The sequence below is a fragment of the Triticum aestivum genome, chromosome 3B (assembly GCF_018294505.1).
Source record: "Triticum aestivum cultivar Chinese Spring chromosome 3B, IWGSC CS RefSeq v2.1, whole genome shotgun sequence".
NCBI classification, from domain to species: domain Eukaryota; kingdom Viridiplantae; phylum Streptophyta; class Magnoliopsida; order Poales; family Poaceae; genus Triticum; species Triticum aestivum.
The window spans coordinates 2,396,718-2,409,785 of record NC_057801.1 but is presented as its reverse complement, the minus strand read 5'-3'; the positions used below and the strand labels follow the sequence as shown (position 1 = coordinate 2,409,785).

General features: G+C 43.5%; 1 long non-coding RNA gene across 1 annotated transcript; it reads left to right on the top strand.

Moving 5' to 3' along the window:
* Nucleotides 1–204: 204 nt before the first annotated feature.
* Nucleotides 205–3,017, top strand: LOC123064210 (uncharacterized). Its single transcript, XR_006430648.1, has 5 exons — nt 205–449; nt 521–671; nt 873–1,455; nt 1,895–1,988; nt 2,827–3,017. It is a non-coding gene; the product is annotated as an uncharacterized lncRNA (long non-coding RNA).
* The last annotated feature ends 10,051 nt before the right edge of the window (nt 3,018–13,068 follow it).

Sequence of the window (13,068 nt, the reverse complement as noted above, 5' to 3'; positions counted from 1 at the left end):
ATAAATTCCCCTGTGGGCTGAGGCCGACAGGAAAACAATTTAGCTTTTCGCGCCCACTTCTCCACCTAAATGGGCCTTCCCGCGCTAAGGAATTCAGCCACGCGCGCTCCGCCAATTTTCCTGTGAGTTATGGGCTCACAGGAATAGGCCCAGTACAAAAACGAAATAGGAAGGAAACTCTGGATCCCCAAATCAGAACCCTCATCTCCACTCCGCCGCCGCCGCACTCCAGCTACCCCGTCTTCGACCCAACCCTCAACACTGCCCCAGCAGCATCGGTCGCGGCCTTCGTCGTACCAGTCCGCCGCTCCACCTGCTCGCCTACTGTCCCTTCGTCCTCACCGGTGGAGCGACCCAGCCGTGTCCTCGTCGGCGCCTGTGCGCGTCCGCCTCACAGCACGCCCGAGCGCCCCGTCCTTGAGTCGTCACCACCTGGGAAAGCAGCGACGGTATTGCCTGATTGTTCGCCCCTTCCTTCTCCTATCTGCCTCCCTTACAGATCCAACACTTCCCCTCACAGATCCGCCTCACCAAGATGACAACGACTGCCTCAAGTTGGGGGGACACATCCAGTTGGTGATAGACCAAGGGAGACGTTGCTCCATGAACATGGGAGTACAAACAGGAGCAGGTGGATAAACACTCCACGGAGCTCACCAGAATAAAAATAGGTAATCCTTCTCCCCTGCCGTCTTGCATCTTTATTCTTGGTTCTTGCTTTTCTATTTATGAAGTGCAATGACATATACTACTATTTTAATGCTTGCATACAACTATAATTGCTGGGTTTTTTGTGCCAAATGTTGACTTGTGTTATTCTAAACTTGTGTACGTGAAAGCACATTGACCAGCTCATCTCCACTATGATGCAGGGGAAGAAACTGAATCTGGGGAAGACATTGTTAATATCATCAGGTTGTCATGCTTAAGTACAGATACAGTTAGATGTGAAGCTCCAAAACAGGGTTTATAATCACTCGGTCGTTTCTGTTTCTTTATTATGTTATCATGATAAGACCAGATACAGTTAGATATGAAGCTGTTTGTTTGTCGCCCTTTATGTTAATGTGATATTCAGTAGGGTAGCTCTTTAATTTATATTTTTCTTTCTCTTAGGCAGCAATGATGCTCCTTATATTGATGTGATATTCTACCATGTTTTATCCTATACATTACAATGCCATTCTGTATTTAGTATGCTCAGGATCATTTGATCTGTCTTGTGCTTGTGTTTTCTTTGTTGGTTCAGTCTTAATGGTACTTATCCTTATAGTTCCTTGGGATTTTTGTCTATCATACCTTTTGACCTTTCATTACGTTAGTATTTTTGACTTATTCGGCAGTTACATTGCAAGTTCAAGGAATATCATTGGCACAGCAGAGAGGTTGCAAACAAGAAGTTGAGTTTATCACCTGGTGGCATTAAAATGTATCATTATTCCTCCAGATGAAGAGGTACCATTCCCTACTGTTACAAAATCAAATAATTTAGTGTTATGCCGATAAGCTTGGTAAAGTTGTGTGCTCACGTCATATCATCAATCTGTCCTCATTTGTTATGCATGTAATCTACTGATTGTAGTAGCCTTATGTAGAAAAACAATTATTTTATTTATGTTCTCCCATCGCAGAACCATCTTGGGTGAAACCGCTATTACCACATTTGAGGGACTGCAACCATTTATTGCTGCCTTAATTTGTTAAATTAGTTTGAAGACAGCCATATGTTTCCATAAATTCTGAATTCTTTACTACACTAAGATTGAGCGGAATACATGGTGTGATTAGCAATTGTTCTGTTTTCCGTTGAAATACATGTAATATTACCACCTACACTCTACTTATCTCTAATTAGATTATGTAATGAGCACTGTCTTTATACATATTTTCACAGACAGAAAATAGCCTTTGCAAAGGATAAGAGGGCGACAACAGAATTAAGATTGCTTTGTGTGTTTGTTGAGTTGGCCTTGAGCTGCTGGGTGGAGGTATGATTTTTTGCTTAATTGCCAAGTGCATGAATTGATTGCCGTGTGTTCTTTTAGTTTCGTGCTTGGAAATTAATCAATTGGTACAAGTTTTAAACTAGCTGCTAAAAATATATTGTTTTAGTTGTATGTCAACCAGCCATCACACATAAAGACGGTTATGATTTTGAGTACCCGTTTGAAAACTAATTTGTTTTGAAATGTTGGAATGGAGACCAGGAACACAACACTCAACAAGTGGTCTGATGTTGAATTTAGTTGTCCATTGCCTCTGGCGAATGTCATCTCCCAGCTCGTGGCCTTGCCCCCCTAGTATTTTTCATACTATACTAAGCTGCAAAAGCTATTTTGTTGATTTTTTTAACTAATGACAATACTTCAAAGAGAAGTAATTATAATAAGATTGTTCCTTCATGTTTTTCTTTTCAAAAAGTAGCCTCCATGCTTCTTAAATCTGGGTACTGTTTTGTACAGAAGCTTTTGTCTATAGAGAAGGACATCTGTTTCTGGTACATACTATTAAAACTTATGAGCAAGTTTGCTGCAATGATGTTCCACATATATGGTTTGCAGCTCCATCAATTAAATTTGGTGTCAACTTTGTGTACAATTCTGCGACTTATAGTTTCACCTAGTTATTATGTGATGGATTTAGAGGGATGGAGGTAAGGTTTGGCCAAGTTAATTTGAGAAACTAAGATGCCAAATAGGTTCTTACTATATCACAGATCAATGGTCCTAGTTCTTGCAATCGTACTTTTGCAATTGACATTTGACATAAAATGTACAACCTCAACGAGTCCTTTCTTTAACAGATTGATGAGTCTTTTTGGTGCAGGCTAATCTGGAAAAGAAGCCAATTCAAGCTGTAATTGAGTAACAAATGAGGTCATGTTTTTCATATGTAGTTGACGAACTTATGTGTTATTAGATGTGCTCTTCCTGCTTTGTTGTATGCAAATTAGACGGATTTGTATACAAAGTACATGTGATTTATTAAAACTATGATTAATGTAACCTATTAAGCTGTGTATGTTCTTGATTTGTTGTGAAATAGATCAATTATGCAAAATGTATTTCTATCCATTTTATTTTTTTGTTCACCCAATTCTATTTTCCTGACGGTTCTGTCCCGACAGGGATTTACATTCCCTGACGGCCACCCGGCAGGAATAGGTTTCCTGTCGGTCTCCCGACAGGCATTTTCTCCTATCCCTGTCAAGCTATGGCTGACGGGTATTCCTGTCAGTTGGCCGACAGGAAATACTATTCCTGATGGTTTTCCTTATTTTCCTATCGGTTTCTGACCCACAGAAATATTTGCGTTTCTGGTAGTGTCTCATGGCAGCGGGGTCCATAGGGAAACTAAGCGATATTAAGGTCCCATTTTAATAGAGAACCGAAACAAAGTATTAACATATAGTGAATACATGAACTCCTCAAATTACGGTAATCACCGAAAAGAATCCCAATTATTGTCACCTTGGGGTATGCGGATCATAACACGTCATAGGTGCATACGAATTGCATGGTAGGATCCAGAACACAAATATATTGGTGAAAACATAAATGGTTCATATCTGTAATCATGGTACTCGGACCCTAGTGACAAGCATTAAATGTAGCAAAGTCATAGCAACATCAATCTCAGAACATAGTGGATACTAGGGATCAAGCCCTGATAAAACTAACTCGATTACATGATAATCTCATCCAACCACTACTAGGAAAATGCTTATAGCTAGGACATCAGTAGTAGCGCTGGAAAAGAACAGGCGCTCCTGCTAATTAGCAGTAGCATTGGTTCCAAGTAGCGCTACTACTAAGGCCTTAGCAGTAGCGTTGGAACCAGAAAAGCGCTACTGCTAAGTGGTTCCCATTGAGCCCACCGACGCTAGCTGCAGTAGCAGCACGACCCAAAATACAGTGCTACTGCTAAGAATTTAGCAGTAGCGCTTGGTAAGGCAACACCGCTACTACTATTGGGCCCCACTTAGTAGTAGCGCTGCTCTGGACAAGCGCTACTGCTAACCACAATAGCAATAGCGCTGTCAAGAATACATCGCTACTACTAGGCGTGCCTACCACCTTTAATTTCACCCACCCCTCTCCTCCTCCCCCTTCCTCCCCGCAGGATCGAAAGTAGGTCTAGAGGGGGGGGGGGGGTGATTAGACTACTTCACCAAATAAAAATCTAACATTTTCTCAATTTTAAGTCTTGGCAAATTTTAGCAACTTATCACAAGTCAAGCAATCAACCTACGCATGCAATTCTAAGAGTATAGCAATGGAAAGTAAAATATTGCATATGAAGGTAAAGGGAATGGTTTGGAGAAGGCAAACGCAATGTAGACACAAAGATTTTTGGCGTCATTCCTAGACCGACACTATATATGCCTATGTCGAAGGGGATAGAGGATCGATCCATAGGTTATGCTGCCACCCTGTTGAAAAAAACCCTCCATAGCCACCTGCTCCAATCACGTACACACCGCCATCAACAAGGGTTGGTACTCTGGCTGTTGTAGCATAGACCATGTACATAGCGAGTGCGTACAACGGAAAATAACCTACAGAGGAGAAGCATTTTATCATTAAAAATCAAATCATTTCTACATAGCCAAACCAAATCATTTCGACACTTGTGGGTAGCTCCTATTTGGCGGGGCTTTCTTTTTTGAGAGGAAATCTTTCATGCTAGCTTTATTAACTTTAAATAATGCTAAAATTAAGCATTGCTTTAGGGAAGAAAACCAGGTGGCTGACAGTTTGGCGAAGAATTCATTTGATCTTTTAGTGTTTGGGGCAATACTACCCTAATTTCGTTTCTCATCTCCCGGTAAATGATATGACCATTATATGAAATAAAGTCCTTTACCTGTCAAACCAAACTGTCAATAATGCTTACATCATCCACTAAAAATCTAGTGATAGAACTAAGGGATGAGTTCAACCATAGAGACATGGATCAACACGACTCCTATTTAATGAAGCCTTAAGAAATCATAGTGGTTGTGTACCGTGCAAAAAAACATGGTGCTCTATAAAATGGACTTTTCAGACTAGCTCTAAGAGCATCTACAACCGAACCCCTTAAACCCGCCTCATACACCCGGACAGGCTGCCGGGTCACTGCACGGTCACGATTTTTTGATCAGACGGGCCTCTCAAACGGCCCTCAAACGCCCGGGCTGACCGACACCCTCCATATCCAGCCCAAAATAAGGGACGGATATGGGGCACCCGGGCACGCCTGAGCACGCAGGCCACATCGGCCTGACGAATGGGCCCCAGCCGAAAACGCCCTCAAACCCGGCGGTCCGAAACTCGTTTCCTCCGTCAGATTGGTAGCGCCGCATGGCGCAGCTACGGCGGGCCGCGTAGTGCCTAACCCGGCTATTTAAGTCGGCCGGCGGCACCGAAACCCTACTCCACCCGTCGCCACTTTCCTCCTCCTGTCCGCCGCCCTCGCCACTTTCCACTCCACCCGTCCACTAGTAGCCATGCCCCCCCGCTGCCGGGTAAGGAGCGAGCTATTTCCAACGCTGGAGCGCCGGCTCGAGCTCCTTCAGCAACCTGGGCTATGCGCGAAGCCCGGATCGTGGGGGTACCTCCGGATGCAGTGTATCTGGAGGAGTTGGGAGGAGGAGGAGGTGGAGGAGAAGGAGGAGGAGGAGGATGAGCCGGAGAAGGAGGATGTGGGGAACGTTGGCGGCGGGGATCTGCAGGCGGAGCAGCAGGCTATCCTCGATTCCCTCCAGTCGGAGTTGGCTGCGGAGGCAAGACGCCGTCGCCGGCAGAAGATGGAGGCACAAGAAGACGAGAAGGAGGCGGAGATGTTTGCCTACATGGATGCAGTCGAGCAGGAGGACGATGAGCCAGAGCCCTCCTACCCGCCCGTCCAGCCGGCGCCCGGCACCGTCGTCGTGGACATCTCCGACGACAAAGAGTAGCTAGCGTAGTACGTAGGATTTCTTTTGCATGCTTTGTATGAATTTAGGGGATAAAATATGAGAAACGGATGCAAAGTGGCTAATTTAAGGCGTGCCCTGTCAGTGCCTGCGGACGTTTGAGAAGCCGGATTTGCCAAGTCCGGCTGTAGATGCTCTAAGAGAATAATTAATTTCCGTCTTCGACCAAAAATCCTTGTAACGATGGATCTTACCTATCACTCGTTACCGATCTTCTTTTCTTACAGTAAGTTTATTGTGGTACCGATGGCAGAAGCCCCACTCCCGCTTGCACTCAATCATGCATGCTACCTGCAGAGACATATCGCCCACGGCCGAGAATTATACGCTCGACCGTACGTCTGTTTAACCAATGGATCCATGCAAACGCTGCTGTCACCTTTGTCACGGAAAGAGACGGAGCTATGCAATTCGTTCGCACACCGCTGCAGCTAGCATAACAACAACAACAACAACAACAACAACAACAACGACACAGCTGCAAACGCGCGCAAAGCTCCATTGAAATTTCTCCCTCCCCAAGCACTACTGTAGCATGTGCACGTACTCCAATCCACTACTGTAGCCACATACATACCTCGTATATATGTTACACACATTTCTCAAAACAATATATACCAGGTATATATATTTCCGATACTCCCATAGGCCGAGCATATATCATCAGGCCCCCCTCCAGCCGGCCACGCACAGGCACTCCTTCTTCTTCCTTCATCTCATCCATCCTAGCTAGAGCTGCCGCCATGAACCTAGCAGCTGCCTGCACTTCGGTATCTTCCTCTCCATTTTTTTCGAAAAGGGGGATCTTCCTCTCCATTACGTTTAAACTAAATTTCGATCTAGAGTATTATTAACACCGTGGCTGCTGATCGGTCTCTCCCTGCTAAGGTAGATGGAGGTGAAGGCAAGGCCGGCGAGGGGCGGAAAGAGGACCAGGGCGAGCGGAGGCATGGCGGTACCGGTGGAGAAGAAGGTGTTGGAGAGGGAGAGGAGGCAGCGCATGAAGGCGCTATGCGAGAAGCTCGGGTCCCTCATCCCAAAAGAACACTTCCCCCACGCTGTAAGAACTAATTGAGAACAGGATTCTCTCTTCACATGCTATTTTTTGCTCATTGCATATAACCGAACTGTGTGATAGCTAGCTAGTTGTTTCTCTCCAATTCTCCATGTTTATATCATGCTCTCATCCTGTCCAGAAATAGATGAGTTTATATACTCGGAATATTTAAGTGGCGAATGGCAATTAACTATGTTTGCTCGACATTTATTTTCACTATAGCTACTACTTTTGAAGCTCATGGCATGCCGAGGTACTGTTGAAAAACAAGTGTAAAGTCCAAATACATTGTGGATTAAAGAAAATCCACAATTGGTTTTACGCAAAGTTTTGAAATAGTGGGTTATGCAAATAGCGGCAGAAGCGTTAGCGCGCTAAACTGGTGCTATATCATGCTAAACTGCGCTGTAGCACTTTAATTGATGCTAAGCGGCTTAGCATGATGCCCCTCTAACGCTATAGCGCCAAGAAAGCGTGTTGTTTAACACTATAGTTTTTACACGACTTATTATAAATAATAAACATTGAAATTCAAAAGATTTGTTATGTGTAATTGTGTGCATCACCATAAATAGAGTGGACTAAAATACAACTCTTCCATTATCTGGAAAAAGGAATGTCTATGAGCCAAGGAAATCATGTCATACAATAAGAAAAGCACTCCCATAATCTGTTAATATTATTGTGCCTTTAATGCGTATATAGGATACAATGACCCAGTTAGGCAGCCTGGATGTGGCGGCATCATACATCAAGAAGCTCACGGAGTGGGTCGATGAGCTACAACACAAGAAGACCTCTATACAAGCCATGGCTACCTTACTGGGAGTTAATGGCATCTCAACGCCCATTATCACCGCTACCAGAAGCAGCGGCGCAGGGTCACCAGAAGGAGGAAACAAAATGGAGGCATCACCACTAGTAGTGGAGGTGCGGCAACCCGGCTATGCAAGCATGGAGGTGAGATTGATATGCAGCATAGAGAGGCCTATCAAACTCCATGAGGTGATCACCATTCTTGAGGAAGAAGGGGCCGTCATCATCAATGATTCCTACCGACAGAATATTCTACACTATACTCTCCCGGATACGTACATACGATGCAAAACGTAATGCGCACGCTCAGTCATAAGATTAAGGTTTCGACCAATAATTAATAATATCAATGAAATATAGTTTGTGCGGCATGAAAATTGTATCATTAAAAACATTGTTTTCGGAATGAAATGATTTTTGTGTCATTTTTTTTCTTTCTGGAACCTTGGAGCGATAGCATTATAAAATATGTGTGTTCATACTTATCTGACAGGTAATGTTAGTTTCGATTGTACTCCCTCCGTTTCTAAATATAAGACCTTTCAAAGATTTTAATAGGGACTACATACCGGGTCAAAACAAATAGGGACTACATACATATGTATATAGACGCATTTCAAAGTGTAGATTCACTCAATTTGCTCCGTATGTAGTCTATATTGGAATCTCTAAAAAGTCTTACATTTGAGAAGGGAGGCAGTAACATTAAACTGAATTAACGACACACACACACACACACACACACACACACACACACACACACACACACACACACACACACACGCACACACACACACACACACACACACACACACACACACAAGTAAAAGGCACAAAAGAAAATATTAGTGCCCCTGTGCGTATGTGAAACCGCGGAACTGTAGATTCCTCTCCAATCATTTTCTTAGGCTATAAAACGATGGAAAGCTAAGCCCAGAAGTTTGAAAACGTGGCATACACGTCTTAATTGATTTCCTTCTTTTTTTGTCCTTTTCTTGTGGCCAGAATATATGTGCTAAATTTAATTAGACGCAGCTGCAAAAATTTACATTCTGTGATGGAGGATTGGTTTCCATCTATATGAAATTATAAAGTTACCTAATTTGCATCAAATTAAATTGCTAATTTCATAAATTTCTCTCTTATTATTGTGCAGGCCTTCAGCACTAGAATTGGCATAGATGCTTCAAGAATTTCCGAACGACTGGGAGCATTTGTATGATAGTAAGTCGATTTGGGTAAAAAGGAAAAAAATCACGTAATTGTATAAATAAAAATCCCACAAATGGTACATGATGTATGTTGATTAACTGACTACGATTAACACCTTAACTAGCTAGTAAAGGTGTTTTACTCACAACATGATCAATGTATGAAAAAAAATATGTTGATCAATCTTCGATCTATAATCACCCTCTATAATTTATATTAACAAATCTTGGGCTATAACAGGTTGTTGTACATGTTAAAATATAGAAATTTAAATGTGGTGTGTATACTTCTAACAACAACAACAACAAATGGAGTGCATGCACCTTCTCCAACCAATAGCATCTGTTTTGGTACATCATTGGAGAACTTTTTTGGAAAACAAATATTTGGAATTCATTCATGCACTAATTGCTCAATATCTAGATTACTGTAAATGTTTGGCTATGTAATTGCATGGTGGAGATGCCTGAACAAATCCGTGAGTTGTGCAATATGTATCATGGACCAAAAAATAGCAGTGTGACTTAACAATAACTATTTAACTAAGATGAAGTATCAAGTGAAAACGTTTATTCAGTAAAAACTGAAAACTATCATCGTACGCCATTTGATCAAGGATGTACGGCGCACAGCAAAGGTGTGAATCTAACTAGCCACTTAATCACAGTTTTGCAGCTAACCTCTGGACTTACGTTCTAGCTTGGTAACGATTCAGCAAAAAGAAAGGAAAACGAATCGTGCTTTATCTATGCCGCCATGGAGTCTAGTCCTGCGCCGCCGCCGATCGCCAGGTGCCCTAGCTCTCCAACGACAGCCCCGTCCAACAGCACTAGCCCTCCGCCGGCCTCGACCGGGATCCCCTTCCCTCCGTCGGCCTTGTCCGTGATCCCACGCCCTCTGCCGGCCATGGCCGTGAGCCATTGCTCTATGCCGGTTGCGACTCGCCTTCCAGAGCACGCGTCACTACCGCTCGTTATTAGCAATGGTGTCACCGATCCTCTATCCCCTGCCATGAACATGCCTCCTACACAGGTAAGCAATACATTTTTTTTATGATTATTGTTATTCCTCCATTGATACAATTCATTTTCCTTTACAAAATGCGCGCGCACGCGCACACACACACACACACAAACTTATATGTTTATGAAACTGCAGGTGTTGATACTTCGCCTTTAACTAAACAGCCACAATTTCACCATGAGATATAAGTATTAGTTCCTTAGTTAGCTAGTGGTTCCGGCTAGATTAAAGAAACTAGACCTCGTGGATGCATGAGGCCTATTTCAGACTACATATATTTTTCACTTGCACGTTGAGAACAAATTAATTTGGGAAAGGAACAAATACCTTCAACATCAAGAATTTTGGCTGACATTGACAGTTAAGTTAATAATTCTTTGACAAAAAGAAAATTCTAGTTTCTAAACTATACTGAAACTTCGTACGAAGTAGAAGATTGAGTGGAGTATGAATCGTGCCTAACAAATGAATATGTACTACGCATTGATCGCAGTAAATATATTAATGTTTATGTTGCAAAAGAAAAAGAGGAGTGATGGATGAAAGGGAGAGCTTGGCCGAGCAGATGTTACATGCATGTAAACGTGCCAAATGTTGATGTGATGGCGTTTGGGCTCATGCTGCACTTTGCTTTCTTCCTCGTCACAAGAGGGTGATTGGACGTGGAAGTCCATTTGTACATATTTTATTTGGCGTGTGGAAGTGACTGATTTTTTTTATTCACATCAGTAATTCTTGTTGATTGTGATTGTTTCTCACAACAATAGCTCTGTAAAAGGTGAAATATAAATTCATGCAACATAACATGTGGATCAGCCCCCATATAGATTTGGATGGAGAAATATTGCACTTGGATAACAATGTTAACTTTTACTAAGTGTTGAATTTGACATGTTTTTTTAAAGGAGGTTAAACCCTCATTGTCTACATCACTGTGATGCACACATGCATGATATCCTGACCAAAAGATCATGAGATGACAACTTTAGCAATGTCGGCACTTTATTAATTACTTAGACAATATCACAAAAAGTCTAAGACCAACAAAGTTCATACATGACTTAGCTAACAAATGAGCAGCTACACTCAAATGCCGACGCACGTGTTTGAAGATCACCGAATAGAAGACGCTTGTCGCATAATTGATATCAGCCACAACCGAGCCAATAGAAGATCGATCATGGACAGAAGAATTCAGCTGTTGTACCAATGGCAAGCAATCAGAGGCGAAAATAACATCAAAAAAATGTTCATCAGGTGCCAAATAAAATGCTCTTATGACATCAAGAGCTTCTACCATCTCAGGCGGGTCGCCTCTGGCTGGGCCGGCTTGGACTCCGGAGGGTTGCCTTCGGCTGAGCTGGTGAGCTACGGGTGATGAGGCGGCGGCTACCATGTTGCGTCTGCTGTAGCGCGACGGCGGAAGCTTAGCAGGCCCGATCTGGGCCCGACTGGGCAGTTGGCCTGGCGTGCTCCTGTTCTGCGTCTGGTCTGCTACCGCCTGAGCCGGTGGAGGTTGTCCCCTCCCACGGGGCTGCGGCACCGCAGGTCCCTGTCCACGGTGGCTTCGTTTCGGCCTGGCCGGCCTCGCCGCGTTTGTCGTGGTGAGACGATGATGGTGTTCTCGTGGATGTGGTGGCGCATGTTGGTCGGCGGTAGGCATGGTGGAGCTGATGGTCGGTCCTGGGCTATGGGTGTGAGGGGTAGGGGAAAATCTCTGTCGGACCTGGCCGGCACGGACACAGTGATGCATGTGGGCGCCGCCACCCTTCCTGAAGGCGTCAGGTGTACCTGTCCCCCACTCCCCTCCGCGTGCCGGGAGAAATCCTAGGACTCGTCTGGGCAGCAGTGTCATCGTCGTCGCAGTCCTTCTTGAAGGTGTTGCTTGGTACATGGCAATTCGATGGCAATGGAGCGTGGTGGAATTCTCCCGTGGGCGCAGCAGTCGTGGGATACAGCAGCTTTAGTTGAGCCAGTGTTGATCACATTTTTTTCCTCTTCCTTTTCTCTTGTTTTTTCTTTTGGGCATGATTGTGTTCTTTGCCCCAGCATGGAACTCACTGATGTATCGGGTAACTAGTGATTTCGGGAAAAGTTGGATACGGAGATTATGGCCAAAACAATTTTTAGAAGAAAAGTGTGTGTGAAGTCCTATTTCTAGCTTGCAATGTTCTGTACACAAATTTCCAAGTGGAGCATAGAATATATACATGGAAGAAGGAACAAGGGCACGTGAAGCATTAGGGCATGCAATGTAGTATATGACTGTTGGAAAAGTAATATGGATCCCAAACTACATGGGGCCTTTTAAAAAATGAAAACATTATCGTGCGACCCCAGTAAATTATAAAGATTGTACTTGTACTAAACTACTAATGGCCACAATTTTCTTCCTTCTTGGTAGCCACAAATCTGTATTTTTGTAGCCTACAAATCTGTATTTTTGTAGACCTGCTTTTTGTTTGGAGCATAGGATGGGCCGTTGCTGTGTTGGTCCATGCACACATGTTAGCATGGCATGTCTCCATCGTCCATCTGTGCCATGCATCGGACTACTAGCTAGCTAGTTTCCACAAGAGATATATCCGGGTTTTGTTCTTCATTTGGCGCCATGCATGCATCCATGCATGCGTCGACCACGCATTTCTATGGATGTGATAGGCCATTCAATTTTTTGCACATTCTTCATATTGGTGAAATGCACATCGATATTATATGCATACGCCAGGAATAATAATGTTCGCAGAATCACAGGGCTTGACGCGACGTATGCGGAGGGAGAGATAAGTAGTTTGTTTGTATACGTGTGAGAGAGAGAGAGATGGAGAGAGACAAAGGGAAAGAGAATCTTTGCTTGTATAGATGTGTGTGTGAGATAGAGAGTCTTTGTTTCTATACATGTGTGTGTGTGGGGCTTATTGCCATGCAAAAATTCAAGTTTAAACGCATTACGGGTTGTGAGATGTAAAAGTAACAAAATCATCATTGAATAATGCCAAAC